Here is an 18204-nt window from a genome sequence, read left to right on the forward strand (position 1 = left end):
GTTGTCTTTACTTTTATTCACTTCATCGCTTCAGCAGGACGAGCGCAGGGGTTACTTCACGGTAATAAAACCAGTTGAACTTAGTGATTTTAAACATCGTCGTTTAGTCAAAATTAAATAAATTACCTTGCCGCTGAAGACAGAAGAATACTTTGGAGTGAAGTCCTGGCTTCTGTGATTCGCCTTCGAAACAAATGCACGTGACCGGCAGATCTGTACCTTTACAGCAGTATGCACACTCGCGCTCATGGGTAATTGAGTTCTCTTTCCAGTCCGGTTTGCCTTGGTTGTATTGTTTTGTTTCTTATTTTAATGACAAGAAGTGGGATGTTACCATATGGTAATAGAGAGAGAGGTTTTTGGAATTTCACTTTTTCCCCCCACTAAAAGTTCTGTTTGTAAAGTTTTAGTGCGCATTGTAGTAATAAAGAATATATATATGTTTATCTTCACAATTTATTATGTATTTATTTCATTGTATATATGTTTGCGTGTTTGCCGCGGGGGGTGGGGGGGTTTGTCTTTCGCCTAGGGCGCCTGCTGAGCTAGGGCCGGCCCTGCTCCTGCTTATTATTGCTGACAGTGTTCATACAGTTTGTTAGGTTCCTCCTCCTCCTTCATGGGTGTATTTCATGTGAGGTTTAAACACAAACCTCATCTTTAACTCAAATGTTAATGTCAGCACCATGCTGAAAAACCTGAAGTCATATGATGCTCAAACATGTCAGGTCAGTGATGTATGGGGAAGAAATAAAAGTAATTGTACTACACTGCTCAACCAGTAGAGGGTAATAAAACAGAGACACTGCAGTTGGCCTGTTTGAGGAGATTCAGCTTGTGCTGGTTTTGATTTGGTGTTATTGCACTGAGCGTGGATAAACTGAATCAACACTCAGAAGAAGAGAAGAGGTAAGTGTGAACGCAGTGTACTCCATGTATGTGAAGTAACAGAAGTACAAGATTTGGGACACAGCATGAATCAGTATTTCAACCATGGCTACCAACTGTTCAGTGCTTCAACAAAACCTTTTCAGAGACTAGTTGGAGATGTCAGTCAAACAACATCCATGTCTTTTAAGGCCCATTCCTCCTCCCTTTATGTACAAAAATGTATCCATCCTGTCACTGTTCACATACTTCCATTCGTCTTTTATGTTGGCATTGCTGTTTATATATACAATATATATAATATAATACATCCACTAGAGGGGGCAACCCAGAGTCAAAGTTTATGACAACAAAACTCAAAAACAAGCATGGTGACCGTGGAGGAAGTGTTGTTAATGTAGCTCTTGCATAAAAGAGTAAAACTGAGGCAGTGTTGTAGGAGGTGGTGGTCAGAAAGGCTGTTAAATACACAGCAAAAGTCTTGCCTTTATATTTCTTCTTAGTGTCTCACTAAAGCTACGCATCAGGTACTAACAGCAACACTGCCCCGCAGTTTGCTGTTAGTACTACTGTGTTTGGCTCATATCTGTGAGCTTCATAGAAATGTGCAAAAATACAGATGAAATAAACACAGAGCACAGGCACAAGGCTCCGTCCGTATCTGGATCTGCAATTAACATTTACATTCGCAAGGTTTTTATTTTCACATGTGTGTATTTTAAAATGTTATGCTAATAGTAGAATTTATGTTGGCAAAGACTTCCCCTTTAGCAGCTAACGCAATGTTTTTTGATGAAGTTAACGGATTGTGTGCATCACATTTTGAGTGACAGTTTTTTTTGTTTGTTTGTTTGTTTGTTTTTTAAAAAGCCCATAATATCATAGCCACATGGAAATCTCAAAGAAGGCAAGTTTCTGGATGTCTGCCATCATTGCTCTTTGTTAACTGTGTTGCGTGGCATTTTTCTTCTTTGTTGGATTTATTAACAGGGTACACTGTGCCATGCTGCTATGGTGTCATGCTCTTACGTAGCTGATGCAGTTATTGGCATCCAGCTTACACAACGCCTACCAAGAAGGGCACAGCAGGCTGTGGAAACACAAACAGGATCAAGCTTTATAGATCTAACTCGTATCAAACTGTACTGATCCAAACCGGACCACTTAGGGGAAACAGGGCTTTGGCGCTCCACTTTGACCTTTAAGGTGAGCATGACGTCATGACTTGCTCTGATGCCTCAGCTTCAAGCACTAGTCAATCAGCATTTATACTGTTGATGAGGGTTTTATAAAGTTGTTTTTGGAGTTTGAGGAGAGAGAGGGGAAAAAAAGAAGGATCAGGCTTTACCGATTCAACCTGTACCGAACTATACTGATCCATACCAGACCGTTTGGTGGAAACAGGGCCTAACAGACTGTAGGAGAGAGCTATCTTACAGATATTTGCAGAAATCAACAGGTTGGAGTTTTTCTTTTCATTTGTTCATTTGGTAGAAAGAAAAAACTTGTTTGGGTCACAGAGTCATCAGAACATTAAAGCAGGGAAAAAAACATGCTGTCGATTTTCCAAATCTTTCAAAATGAATCATAAATCACGTCCTTGGACTTGCTACAGACATCTGAACAAACTCTTTTAAAAGTATTTGAACCTTGATGGTTTTCTCATAGCAGAGGTCTGTTGGCTGGTCGTACCGGTTAGTTATGCTGCGTCGTGACTTCTCACAATCGCAGTTTGACTCACCAGGTGATAGACTGAGAAAGGTCAGAGAGTCTGCAACAGAAAACCTTGAAGCCTTTCACTTCAGGGCAGATGGAATCAGACTCTTTGTTGTGGAGCAGAGGGAAGTGAAGAACATGTAGGCAACAGGGAAAATACAACTAATGATGTTTTTCTTTCTCCAGAATGGAAAATAATAAACTCAGCCAAGGTTAAAAAAGTTTAGAACAGCTCCTCCTGGTACACTGCTAAACAAAATACCAAACCCAGGGAAAAATAAGAAGAATTTATGTTTCGCACATGGAGGCTTTATTTGTTAACGATCTCTTTGAGTAGTTTCTGTAAAGATGATAAGTGTTCAGTTTTTTGCTGTTTTTTGTGCTGTGCAAATGTTCTCCATTTGAGGGCGATATGGGCAAAATATGTCAGTGTTTTTTTTATGGCAGGATCAGGATCTGGATTTGATCAGAATTGTTTTTCATATTTAGAATGTTCTGACCTGAAAACAACATTTATGGACCCAAATGTGTCCCATCCTGCATTCTGAACTATTTTTCTGCACCACTTGTTGCCCTTTATACATCATTTCAAGACTTTACTCTCTTCCTGTGTCCTCACGTTTTTTTTGTTTTTGTTTTTTTTTTTTTGACTTCATGATAAATCCATTCATTTAAGGATGTCAGCTGTCTGGGTTGAGTTTCTTCAGAATGTACAGAACTTTAGCTTTAGACAAGTAGCCTATGAACAGTCAATATGTGGTTTCGTGAGCTGTTACTAGCAGGGGTGTAGCTACAATTAGGCAAACACAGGCAGTTGTCTGGGGCCCCAAGATTCCCAGGGGCCCCCAAAGCATCTCTTAAAAACTGATTTATGAAGTTCTCTTCAATTTAAAGCATTTCTTTTTTTCTAAATCTTACTTCACATGCTTCAAAATACATCAAAAGGCTTAATCTTTAATGATGGTTTTGGGTCCTCCCCCTCCTTTCTAATTCAATGGGCTATTCCATGTTACAACACATCTGAAAATTTGATTCAGGAAGAAAGTGGTAAAAAACACTTTTTTAATTTTTTTTTAATATTCTTAACCAAGTCAGAAATAAAGACAATGTTGCTCTGAGGGGGGTCAAATAAAAAAACATTAACTTTAAAATAATAGTACCAAAAAGTGTGGTAAATGAAAATATCACCTCTTTCAGTAGATTTTCAGTTTTATGTTGTGCTTGATATTTGCATATTTTTTCTTTTCTAAATTATTTTTTCAATATTTACCTATCGTAATGTTTTTCACTTCATACATTCTTGTTTATTACTGTTACTCTGTAAATTCCCCACTGTGGGACAAATAAGCTGTCAATTGATCATAAAAGATTTCAAATCCAGGACAAAGTGGACTAAATTATGGATTCACTTTTTTCAAAATCAAACTAAAGTACAGAACTTGAGGAAATGCATTTAGTTGTGTTAAGTTACCATGTACAAGATTAGCACTGTCTCATGTCTTGATTCTCAGAAAGAGACAGTGGACCCAGGGAAGGCCAGTCTAGCTCTGAGGAAGATGAGTTACAAGGACATGGAGGGCCCCATTGACTGGGTTTGCCTTGGGCCCCCAAACGACTTAATACGCCCCTGGTTCCTAGCAGAGTTGGGGTCCGTCACTCAAAAAAGTAAAGAGTTACCCGTTACTGGTTACTTTTGAAAAAAGTAGTGCCTTACACTACTTGATTACTCCATGGAAATAATAAAGAAGTTACACTACTCGTTACACTACTTTATCCCCCTGATGCATCACAACTGTAAAGAATATGATTCTCACACAATCATAATCATTTCCGAGAAAATATTTATTGTCTCATTGTTTACTTTAGTCTGTTGCTGAACATTGAGGCAACTGGAACTAGAAAATATGTGCCTTTACACACAAATTTAGACAGACATCAAGGTGCTTGGCCTATTTTAAAGTCTCTCTCTTGTACCAAAACTTTAAACTTCTTTGTCCAAATGTCAGCAGTGGTTGACTCAAACTCAACGCTCTCAATATGTTGTTTTACATCAGTTTCCATGTTCTTGTAACAATTATAACCATATGTGGTAAAGGTCTTCCTATCTGTTGTTGGCTCCTCACTCCCTGCTATGTTTGTTCTGCTCAGTATTTTTCTGAAAGTTGGTGATTCAACCATTGAAATTGGCAACATTTCCTCCACTATGTGGGAGGCAACAAGCTTTTTTACCTCAGTTTTTGTCGCAAGTTTTGTTGCAAGAGCAATCCTTTGCTATTTGCTTGGAGTTGAACCATCAGGTATTTCTCTGCTGCTGGATGGATCTCTCGCAACCAGCTCCATGTTACCGTGCTGAGTCTTTAGATGCTTCAAGAGATTGGCGGTTGTGTTCCATGCAGTATTCATTCTCTTATTTCCTGGACATAACTTGCATTTTACGGTCACGTTCTTCTCCTTCTGCTCTACAAAATCAAAATGATGTGCATATCGCCATCCCTCAAATGTTGTTTTTTTTTTCTAGCCGGGGGCTCGGCGTTAGCCGCTTCGACTCTGTCCTCCTCCATACTGTTTACTGTTTTGACTTGACTACAGAAATGCCCTGGAAGTGTATGTTACATGCAAATTGGTGTCTTATCGCGGTAGCGCAGTCTGTGTGCATTTCTTTCAATTAAATTCTAATGAGCTTTATTGACATGAGAAAACATCTGTTTAAATAGTCAAAGCACAAACAAAATACAAAAACAGTTAAAAGGGGCATTTACAGTGGGAGGGAGTGCAGTGTTGTCAGTGGGGCACAGAATTATATAAGGCAACCAGTTTTACTGTAACAGTTCCATCAGCCCTGACCCGGAAGAGATAGCGAGTAGTTGCTCGTATGACCACCGTTCCATTTGCTGGTGGTAATATAAAGAACTCCGCTTAGATAATAATATTTTGGTTGCTCTATTTGTAGTCATTGTAAAAGTAACGATCGTAGCGTTTCATTTGTAACTCCACAGTTTAACTACTAATCTAGGAGGAGTAGTGCCATTACACTACTTGTTCCTATCAAAAGTAATTTAACTACTTGTAACGTTGGTTACTTGTAGTTATATACCCAACTCTGGTTACTAGGTATACCTTGACAAAAAATGTAAATATACAAATGATTTAGAGCCTAATTTAATTCAGTGAAATTTATTTTTTATAGTTAAAGAAACCACAAGGAGGATCTGTTTCAATCCTCACCACCTTTTGGCCAGAGTCTCCGCACACTGTCATAAATTACTTTTACTGTTTTGGAATTCAGTGAAGATCGGAACAAAACAAATTTTATTTGTTCAAGACCATTTTTTACTGTATACAACGCATCAAGGTAAGGCATTTATCAGTACAGTTACATAGCGCTATGGTTTGAAATGTGACATCAAGTAAACGTTGTAGTAGCTATATGTACTGCTATTGGCGGCCTGGTGCTCCAACGTAACTGTAGGCTAACATGACAAAATCAATCTGGTCCTGCTCGACCTGATCAGGAAGCTAAGTAGCATTTCAAAATAACCTGTAACCTGTAATATTGCTGCTAAAGATTTCATTTTAAAGAATGGATTACAATCAGGCAGATATCTAGAAGGGAGACTTTTTCAGGATCACTAAGAAACTCCTCACAGCCCCTTTAATGAAAACACCAAACTTAGAAACTCAAAAATTCGAGTGTTTTGAAAACGTTCACCATTGTTGACTAATGGTGTCAGACTCTAATCAGCTCATCACCATGAAATAGCATGTGTTGAACAGATGTTCTGTTTCTTTCTGCTTCGTCTTCACTTCATGGCTCTAACGCTCTGCAGTGAAGTGAAGAAAACTGTTCTGTCACAAACTAAAGCTTCATGTTTGATGTATGAGTGACAGGTTGAGCCATTAGCAAGCACAGCGGGACTCTTCTCTTACATGCATTCAGGCTTTGTTGGCGTCTGTCTGGTCTTCAGAACGTAAATGTCCCTTTAATGTTAGCGGGGAGTCTGACTACGAGCTCCTCACAGTTATTCAGTCCGTTGTAGCTCCTCTGGCTGTCCTTCTCTTTAAAATACTGACATTTTCTGCAAACAGGTTGGAAAAACTTGAACATGTGTATTTGTGTGTGCTTGTGTGTCTTCAAGGGAGTTTGAACAAGTTCATGTTTTTAAACTTGAGGGTTTTTTCACCAGTTAGTTTATTTATCTACTTTGAAAAGAAAGTCTTAAATTGTTCTGTTTGATTACAACACCTCAGCAGCTTCATACACCGGGAAAGAGGAACACAAAGGCTGGAACAAAAACCTGACTGCCAATGTGAAGTTCAGGTGCTTTTCAAACTTTCTATTTTTTTCTGCTTTTTTTTCGATCCCTGAAAAATCTTATGTAACAGTGAAGAAAACAAGTGTTGAAGATGCTGTGAGGTGTATCTCTTTTGATAGACTGCAATGACACTTTTGCCCTCAGAGTCTCCTGCATAGTGTGGCGAAGACGTAACTCTTAAAGTGTGTGTTAGTTTAAAAGAAAAAAACTGTAGGTCAGATCCACTTTTTAACTCCACTTTTCTTTGTTCAAGACAACTTTTTACTGGATACAACACAGCAAGGTGAGGTATTTATCAACAGTTGAGTAGCTTTGTATGAATCGAGAAAACAGGTGAACACTGTCAGTTTGTAAGTTATTTAGTAGCTCAGCTGGCAGCCCAGTGCTCTAAGAAATGTCTGTAATGTGTAACATTAGTGCATCCTGGTTCTCTCCTGCCAGTCAGCTACCAATCAGAGCTAACCTCACTCTTCATTTTATTGATAGACTCTCAAGTTTGAACAGACCACTGCAGAATAACTGCTGACTGTGGGTTGGAATGAATAATAGCACAAACAGTTTAATCAGTTTAACCAGTTTAGCCTTTAGCTCGTGTTCTGTCTCTCCCCTGTTTATCTTTCTTCTGCTCTTCTGTCCTATTTCTGTCTGACAGTTAGGCTCCAGTGTCCACCATCACTGCAAAATTAATCACAGAAATCATTTTCAGCAGAGAGAAACACAGATCTCTCTTCTCACTTGAGCTGTCATATAGAGACTCTGACGTGCCAGTCCCACTCGACCAGATCAAGAACCTAAGAAGTAGCATTTAGGAATAACCTAAATTGGTGCTGATAATCTCATTTTAAAGTGTGGATTACAATTCGGCATACATCTAGAAGGGAGACTTTTTCAAGATCACTGAGAAACTCTTTACTGTCCCTTTAAAAACAGTTAAACTGTGGGGAAGGGAGAACGGGCCAATAAGAATGGAGCTCTTGCAGCAAGAATTGTGCATCATCTGTCCTTGCTTTCTGCTCTCACTTACAGTCAGACAGAAAAAAAAATATTGCTAGAATAATTTTTGGTTAATAAACACTCTTTCAAGACTGGCATTCTCAATACACAGGTCTGTCGGTTGGTCATACAGGTAACTTATGCTGTTTGTCTCACCAGGTGACGCTCCAGATGCTTTGTGAATGTCTGTCTCAGAAGTGGAGAAAGTACAGATATTCTACGAATGAAAACCTTGGAGACTTTCACTTCAGAAGAAGAATGGATCGTGGTCAATTCATGCACAGAGGATTGTTGATCATTTGTCTCAAGGTCACAAAACACAGAAATACCCAGTAAGCTCTGCAGCTCCAAGTTTTGCTTTTCTCACTTATCAGCACCAAAATCACATCCATAAAAGTATATTTCATTCTCTGTGTAGTTAGCACAGTGACTGTCGGTGTCAGACAATTTGCAAAACCCAGAAGCAAAACAACAGAAGTCAAAAGAGGTCAACTTTTGCAGTTTGCTAACAGAGGGAGAAAAGTTGTGAAAGTAAATATAACATTTTCCTTTTTGATTTTTCTGTTTCTTGAGCTTTATGTAACTGGGGTTACCTGTTGAGCTGGTGACCCAGGTTCAAATCCTTCCTTCCACATGTCACTCTCAGCCTGTTTCCTGCTCTGTTATCTGTCCTGTTCCCTCTCAATAAATACATTAACCCTTAAATGTTTTTTGTATCCTAGGAGATAACAGACATCTGGCAGGTTGGCGGGGGGGGGGGGGGGGGGGGGGGGGGGGGGGCATAAAGTATTTAAAATTTTTATTTTTGTAAAAAATTAAAGGGGGGGTCAATTACCAGGTCATGTAACTTCATGCCAGCATTCAAAATTATATTGATAAATTTCTATAAAACTTCAAAATGGCAGCCTACGTGGAAAAAGACAGTGACCATGAGGCAAGTCCTAATTTTTTTTCATGTAAATTATATTTCGGTGGAACTTGTTTAAATAAAATATTGTTCCTTAAGGATGAATGTATGTATTGCTTTTTAGAGTTAATGAATTAAATCTACACATTTTTGATGATCAGGTGTTGAATGTCTGTATCCTGTGGGATACATTGTCCGGATAGGGGTATAAAATGGGAAAACTCGATCACAGATATGCATGTGTTTTGAGGACAATACTCTATAGATCCCCAATCATAGAAAGTTGTAAAATACTACTTGAGCAATATTGTTTACTCTTTATATATATATATTGCTCAAGAAATAAAGGGAACAAAAATCATAACAAAGTAACTCCAAGTCAGTCACACTACTGGGATATCAACCTGCTCAGTTAGGAAGCAACACTGGTTTTGAATCAATTTCACTAGCTGTTAAGCAAATGGAATAGATAACGTGAAAATGAAAGGCAATGATATAGTTCAGTATAGTATAGTATAGTATAGTATAGTATAGTATAGTATAGTATAGTATAGTATAGTATAGTATAGTACAGTATAGTACAGTACAGTACAGTAAAGTATAGTATAGTATAGTACAGTACAGTAAAGTATAGTATAGTATAGTATAGTATAGTATAGTATAGTATAGTATAGTATAGTTTAGTATAGTATAGTATAGTATAGTATAGTTTAGTATAGTATAGTATAGTATAGTATAGTATAGTATAGTATAGTTTAGTATAGTATAGTATAGTATAGTATAGTATAGTATAGTATAGTATAGTATTTTAGGTTTATTGCATAAACCTTTCCACAGCTCACTACATGTGTCAAACATTTTGAATTGTTCAGGTTTTTTTCCAACTTTTTTCAGAAAAGTTGTGTGTTAGATCTAAAGGGGAGCTAAATAAGTGCTTCTTTTATGTTTCAAAAGTTAAAAATGTCATTTTTTTAAAAATTGGTAAAATTTCAAATTTATACCCCTGGGCAAGGTATCCCCAGGGATACAGAGTGTAAAAATTGAAAATAAAGATCATATTGGAAGATCAAAGTGGAAGTGTGTAGCCTAGATACATTAGAAAATAGCAATTAAATCATTTTCATAAATATCTATATGTGCTTGCCCATTCAAGGGTGAAGCTGTTTTTGTTTTCTGACTGCAGTCTGTTGTAGTACAGTCTCATTAATCAGTCTGGAGCCACAAGTGTCTGACCAAACCAATTATAGAGTAACATAGCAGTGCAGTCCCATGGGTGGTGCCCCAATCACTTATATAGGGGGCTGTGCCACCCCAGGTCACCCCTTTGATACTCTTCATAGGAACAGTCTTGCTAGATTTAATATTAAACATCTGGTTTTGACTCAGTTTGAGGTGTAGAAACATTGAATTATCCCGCTGTGAGCTGCGAGAGGAATGAAAAGCTTACACAAGAATAAAGTTAATGAACATGACATCCTTTGATTTTTTTCTTCCTTTGTGTTACAGAACAGCTAAAATATTCACTCTTTTAAAGAGCAGAGAAGAGGATTAGAGTCATTTTTAGCTTAAGGTTTATTTTTTACTCCAGGTCATGATAGGGCAAACCCAGAAGCACTAAGGCTGTCTGTCATCTTTTGTAGTCTGACTTAATGGTAGACATGAAGCCTGGAAGGTTCTGGTACAGGAGCTGGATCCTGGTGAGAGCCAGAGAAAGACTGCACAGCACAGCACTCAGTAAGAAGCAGGGTGTGATTAACAGAAATAAAGAGAGGTACAAACAGACAGAGAGTTTTATAAATATATGACCTCTGAACATGCTGCTGACCCCGTGCTGACCTCTCATCCTGATTTGTCAGAGCAGAAGTCGTCTCCTTCTTCAGCTCTCGTGTCAGATTCAGCCTGACGAGCACAGAGAGCATCTGCAACACGCTCTGCAGGCTGCAGCCTCTAATGATGCCCCAGCTGCCTCCCTCTTAAACTCTGTGAGCTCTCCTGACAACTGACTTGATGCATTACTTGATCTCAGTGTTGGTACGCCTGACAGGAAAGTGTTCTACTCTGGAAACTTTTCGCAGCACAGACACAAATATCAAGGTTTTGTGCCTCACTCTTCTTGTTTTTAACTTAAGCTGCAGCACTTGGTGAGTCTGCAGAACAATGACCTATTTAAAATACCTTCCAGTACAAGCAAACTGTGTGCAATGCAGTTACCAGTCCATGTGAATTCAGTACAGAAGCAAAACAAGCTTTAGAAAGAAGAAAAGAATGCTTTAAATTTAATGAAATTCTTTTCGTTTTCCATTTAATACAGATCAAATAAAGGAAAGTTGATTTACAGGCAAATGGCTGATTTTGATTTTATTATTTGATTTTGCCGATCATCATGACCTGGAAGTTGTAGCTTCTCTGTCAAGAAAGCGTTGATGAACCCCGCTTGATAGTAGTTGCACTTGATGATGGACGGCCATGTTTAATTCAAAGGAGCTAAAGGAGTGACTCTTAACCCCTTAATGCCTGTTGTGGCAAATTTGTGACCTACCCTGTCAGGTCTTGATACAGCTGAAATGACCTTTGTATCCCATCATTACCTACTGATTCATACTCTACCCAAACCAAAGATCATATCAGATCCATTTTGTCACAATATATTGTAATATATCAGGGGATGAACTTCTCATATAATAAAACTTAGTTATAAATGTTGTGTGTAAAAAATTTACAATCTCCACTTAATTTAACACCTGTAGAAATGCAAAAATACATAAAAACAATCTGTTTTTATTGTTTTTATGATTGTTGATTAATTCAGGCAGTAAAAGGTTGAGGATGACCACATGACAACCAAATAATGGCAGGATCTTTCAGGTGTGTTCATTTTTTTCTAAAATACGCCATATGTTTCTCGTTTCCGTTGCTAGGCGCTGCCCTGTTGGCTATAGCTGCCTTTTGCAGCAGCTCTCTCTTCTTTGTCCGTTTCTTGTAATTTTTTCATCTCTTTTTCGTCATCTTTGTATTTGGAGTGGATCATTACTTTGTATGGCTCATTTGTTGGTCATGGACACCAAACTTTTTGTGACTTCAGTGATATTTTACTACCTTTCTCCTGTGTTTGTCTGGAGATCCTACATGTAACCATGGCTGCATTGTTTACATGTGAAATTAGCTGTTAGCAGCCTGTAGCATGTCAATGCTAACTGGTGTAAGGCCTGATGTCTTCCCACAAGGTGAGGAGAAGGAGGTGAGGACAACGTGCTGGTTCTCAGATGTGAGCTAAGAAGTGACGACATGGACCTGGGAATGTAATATCTATCTCCAATAAGATGGACGAGCTAGCCGTGCTAACCCAGCAACGAAGGGAATACCAGAAGGCAGAGTATCATCATGCTATTCACAGACATGGCTAAAAGAGCCAACATCAGACACCAACGCCACATTGGAAGAGCTTCACCTGCTGTGAGCAGACAGGATCCAGGAGACAGAGACTGAACAGACTGCTGAAGAAGCTCAGACCTGGACCCTGTGGAGGTGGAAACTGGCTGACTGGACAATGATGGACAAGCTGTCAGCATCTGTTTTCTTTTGGACCTTTTTGCACTTTCTATACACTTTCTTACTTTTGTTTTCTTAATTGCTGCTCTGACTTCAATTTCAGTCACAATAAAGTTCTATTCTATTCTATTCTTAAATTCTAATGCTTATTGTGTATTTTAGAAAGAAAGGCTCCATCTACGCTTTTCAGTGTTTTGTTTTTTAAGTCATAATTAAATGTCAATTGAACGAATGATACAAGGATTCCTTTAGTCCGTGCATTTAGTTTGAACCACTTTTGTCATCCAGTCCTTTTATATTTAGATAAATAATGGATGCACCCAAGGGTTTGCAAAGTATTTGTAAAGTCATAGCCTCTCCAGTTTCTAGCTATTTTCTTACTATTGTCTTTTTTTAACAGTCAAAACCACAATGCTGAAAATCATAATGATACACTCCAGACTAGCAGTGGGTAATGTGTCTTTTTCCATTGTATTTAATCAAATCACTCACTGCTGGATCTGTTTGTTTGACATAAATTAACTATTATGCTTATTTAAATCTTCTGTTTAGTCTTCTTGTGTTTTGCTTTTTTCTTCTGTTGTTATGCGACACAAACAAACACATCTATTATAGATCCCTCCAATAACCTGAATCCTGCCATCATCCTGCCACTCACACGAAAGAGGCAGAGGCTACAGAGCCTCAGGTGTCTGCATTCATAAAGGAGGTGTTGATCCTTCACTTCTCCTTTCCTCCTCTCTCGCCTCATTCCTCCTCCACTCTCCCCTCTGCTCCTCCTTTGTTAACCTGAGGCCACGATCTCTCACATCACACATTCTCATTTCCTCATGCATGCTGTTTTTCTTCTTATTTCTCCTTCAGGTCCTCTTTCCTGCACCTGTGTTTTGTCTTTCCTGGCTGTAATTTTTCTCTTGAAATTCACTTTAGCTTCAAGCTCTCAGCTCCCTGTAACAAACATGATAAATGTTATGTGGAGGAACAAACAGGAGAAATCCTTTAGGGTAACTATGACGCTCTAACTGAATGATGGTGGACGCAAAGAACATTACAATATAATAAAGTCAGGCTCTTGAGCATAAATCTTCTTTGTGCACATTAGACAATAAATCATATCACCAGAGATTCTAAACATGAAAATCAAATCACAGTTTAGACGAACGGATCAGGGAGGAAACTGTGAGTTTCAAAGAGCAATCCAGGACTGATGCATCTGTAAAACGATGGCGTATGAAGACTGAAACACAAAGATCTGAAAATCAGATTCTCAATAACTGACATCCAGCTCATTGTTTGACTCTGATATACTAAAGCTTTTGTATCTCAGTGAGAATATTCCAGAATGAAGCTCTTGGTTTTGTGTTCTGTTTTTGCAATTACTCACAAATGAAATGTCCTGAAGTCTCTAAAATTGAGTCATATATCTCCCTATCCCTCTAGTACTGTTTCTTTGTTCCACTTATTGTTTATTTCACTGCTTCTAAACTACAAACTCTACTTCTAATAAAAAAAGGGAAGCAAAAATGTAAGTTTGGAGCCAGCCTCAGAAAGCTTTCAAAAGACAAAAAAAAGTCATTAGACTCCATGTTGAGATGTTTTTTTGACATCAGAAATGTTAAAGTTTTCAGCCAAAAATTAATCACTTGAAGGATTTTTGATAGAAACGTGTTTTTCTGTTGACAGCTGGTGAAAGGTCTGGAGTACAGTTTCTTATGTGACTGATATTCCAGTTGGGGCCCTTAGGGTTTAAAGGTAGGGTCTGCAGGAAATTTCTTAACGTGTTAGTAAACACAACATTCAAACTGGGCTCCTCCTCCTAGGCTCAGTGCCAGCAGCAGCACACACCCACAGCCTCCGACCAAGACTATGTGAACACACTCGCTAGCTAAACAACCACCTGCAGCATCGCGTTTTTATGTAGGAGATTCAAGAGCGTAGGACCTGACTTGGCATGTTAGCACAGGCTAATCACGGGTATTTGACACGTACCTGGTTAACAGAAAGCCAAGAGCAGCTCTTGACCCTGTGCTGCTCTTCAAGTTCCTGAAAGTGAATGAAAGTTGAGCCGAGCTTCACCCTCATTTAGGAAGAGAGCTTTATTTGTTTGGCGTTTTGTTTCACTTTGGTTGTGTTTTCCTTCCTCTGTGCTGTTTTCTCTGTATTAGATGCTCTGAACAGCTTCTACTACTCGCTATCCTCAACACACAGTCACGCGCACTGGCTGCACTGTGATTGGCTGATGTAACCACGTTTACTTTCCAGCAAGAAACGTCCCTGTACAAACTAAACATCAACTTATCAACAGACGGGGTAAGGAGGGGCTTGAAGCAGACACAGACACTGACACACATGTACAGAGGCCCATGGGAGACAATTAAGCAGGATTATTCCTGTAAATTTGACATTTTAGATAGTCCCACTGGGGGACTAATAAAGGTATATATCTATATTTATATTTATATTTATATTTATATTCTATTTTTTAAGGAGAACCCTGCAGACCCAACCTTTAAAGGGTTACTCAGGGCACGAATTGAACGGCACGGCAACTCCTACCAGATGGAGCCTGTGTTCTGCCTGCTATATAACGTCTTCCTGTCCTCTCATCAAACACATAACTCTGTTCCTACTGTTCAAATTTAAAAAGGCAGAGGCGACAGTTTAATCACATTTTCTCAGTTATTGGTAAAAATGTTTTTACCGATCCAGAAGAAAAGTAAAGTTTTTCTCAAATATTACAAAAAAAAAATAAGCTGTCTCTCTTTTTAAGGTAAATGTATTTGTTTGGTCACAGGATTTTGTCTTTAGGAACCAAAATATTTTCTAATGTTTTTAGGTTTTCTTGTGTTGCTGAATGACAAACATGTTTCATTTGAAACTTTTGGGCCTGATCTACTAAAAGTTTGTGCTAAAGGTTGCATCTGTCAAACAAGCAAAATAGCATGTGCAATCCACTAGGCAAAATCATATGACATAAATATGATTGCCTCAGGCTAATTTTTGACCTCAGCCATGAGTTAGGCTTCAAAAACTAACAGAAGTTACGGTGTTTACTTTAAGATTTACAACCATTAAAAATAAACTAACAAATATGTGTGTTAGTAAAGATTATTTATTTATTCATGTATTGCTTCCCCATATTTGGATATAAAGTAACAAAAAGTAAAGTCAGTGGTGCACCAACGTTTAGTTCTCATACCAAATTTGCAGTTTCACACTGCTACATATACATTTAATGGGTTGTAGAAATCCTTGAAACTGGGTGTTAACTGCTTGAAATGACCCATTTTAAAAATAGCACAATATCATCACAAGAATGATGAAGTCATCTTGTTAAGATCTCTGAATTAATTCACAACATACAGGAGAGGTTGGCCTCAAACACCAAAGGTCTGCCCATATTTCTGTCCCCCAACAGTCCTCCAAGGAGCTGGCCAATCCAAGGGAAGGGGATTTGGAGTGGGGAGCTGTAGAGTGATGACAACCAAAACAAAGTGTTTCACACAGAGGCTGGAATAAGAGTGTAAAGAAATAAATTTTTTTCTTGAGCTGTGAATCATTTACAGGTACTACAGGGGTACCAGAGAGACATCTTAAAGACTAAAAACAGCACAGATATCCTCTCGTTTCAGATTGTAAAGTGTTGCATGGTTTTTGAGGTGTATGACTGACCAACTGTTGCTCTTGGTTTTACTGCATCGCTTTTCATCTCAGAAAACTGTGTTGAGTTAACTCTTTCATACAACACTGAGGTACGTTTGATGGATTTTTTTCACAGTTTTTCAATATCTCAGAGCGTAAGACTCGCTGGCATCAGCATCTTCCTCCTCATGGCAGAGTCAGAGATCAGGTGAAGGTCACACATAAACAGCTCCTGAACTCATCACTGTTCACTTTTCTGCATATGGGTGACCTCAACCTGTCACATGACCACCTCTATCAGCTCTCTGCCAATTAGTGTGAGAGCATTGATTTGAGCCATTTCTGTATCCTGTCCCTGGTGAACCCCTCGACTCCTTTGGGCTGAGGATCAATAAACATGATCATTGATTACCTACCTTTAATGAGCATGGATTTCGCTGTGGTTCTGAGTGGGAGTTACGAAAAACAATTACAGCGGTGTTACATTCCCTGCAGATTCTCACATTTCATTATGTTACCTCTGTTTTAAAGCCTGGGTTTCACCAGTGCTTGGCATAGTGTGGAGAAGACCTTTAAAATGTACCAACATGAAGATAAATCAAACACTTAACAATAAGACTTTACAATAAGGTCATATATTTTACTGCATTAATGCTTAACTGAGGATTAATAATGACTTTTTAGATACATAAAGTTTTGTGTGCTGTTTTCTCCCTGTCTTTTAAAGACACACACAGACACACACATGCACACCAGCACACACTCTCTCCCTCATGGTGGTCCGTAGTAAATAGTTAAAGGAACAGGTGGTTGTGTTGTTACTGCTTTCCCAAAAACTCTATAAATACTTCCAAAGCATTGTTACTGTTAGTCTGTTTCCCCCTCTCATCATAAATCCTTTAAACTTCATGGCTGTACAAAAACAGGAGGAGCTAAATGCAACATTATGTGGTCGACATGTAAGAAAGTATCTCCAGCTCCTAATGAGCGAACCTATAAGAGTCTGTTGCTGTGTATTTGCTGTATTGTTGCTGTGTTTACTAAAGAGCAGAAATAATCCCACTTACAGTAATGAAGCTCCCACTCTCCTGAACTATTCCTGTCTGCTCGCTGTCTTTTGTTGTCCCCCCTACATAGATCTAGGCTCCAGCACGTTAGCCACAAACAACAGCCATCAGCGTGACAGAAATTCCCAAACATCCTGACCTCACTGCTCAGATTTTCTTTTCTGCAGCTGAACAACTGCCCGTACATCAGCAATGTTGACAAATATCAGCTAACGCTTGTTGTTTGTGCATGCCTTCTGGATGTGTGTGTGTGTGTGTGTGTGTGTGTGTGTGTGTGTGTGTGTGTGTGTGTGTGTGTGTGTGTGTGTGTGTGTGTGTGTGTGTGTGTGTGTGTGTGTGTGGATAATAGGTTGCTATAAATAAGACCACATTGTCTAAATATACAGCGAGCCGGGTGTTAATGAAGGTAGCATGTTTCTGCTGCGTTAGGAGAAAAATTCTGCAGCCCACACATGAAGAGGATCACAGATTAGTGTCAGGAGTCCTTAATTAGCTCCAGCACTTATTTCTGGAGGTATACGCTTCGCAATAGCAGAACACATCCTGCGATCTGTCTGTGTAAATTAAGTCTTATTGGAATAACTGGAGTTGAGAGAAAGAAAGTGTTTCACTTCCTGTTCCCACCTTGTCTCACTCCACACATAGAAACCAGCCCGTCTTTTCAGGCTTTCCTGAGGTGAGTCTGGGGGTTTCCCACCACTGCAGGCAAAAAGACTCTTTAGTGAGCCGTCTAAGCAGACAGCTCATCCTCAAGGCAGCCCTCCACAGGTCAGCTGTAAGGGAAGACAGCAGCTGTCGGGGTTGTCCTCAATCCCTGTCTGATCTGGTCCGCAGCTGAAAGGACCGAATTGGACGTGTTCTTCTTTTAATTCCAGTTTTCAGAAAAACAAAGGGCTTTGTTTGAGTTTTTGGAATCACTATTCTCATATTGTATTCAATCAAATGAAAATCTACAAAATGAGTTTTCACTCTGTTATTAATGTGTGGTCCTGTTGGGGTGGAATTTGTTTGATTCATTGGGAATATTTTACAAATGCGAAGTTCAAATACAGTGGTGAGATGATGGAGCAGTGTCAGTTTTTAACCACCATCTCACTACGAGTTGACACAAACTGCAGGATGCCAGTGC

This window comes from Halichoeres trimaculatus, unplaced genomic scaffold, assembly GCF_033239565.1.
Source record: "Halichoeres trimaculatus isolate MK-OKI-2021-1 unplaced genomic scaffold, fHalTri1.1 fHalTri1_scaffold_16, whole genome shotgun sequence".
Taxonomy (NCBI): Eukaryota; Metazoa; Chordata; class Actinopteri; order Labriformes; family Labridae; genus Halichoeres; species Halichoeres trimaculatus.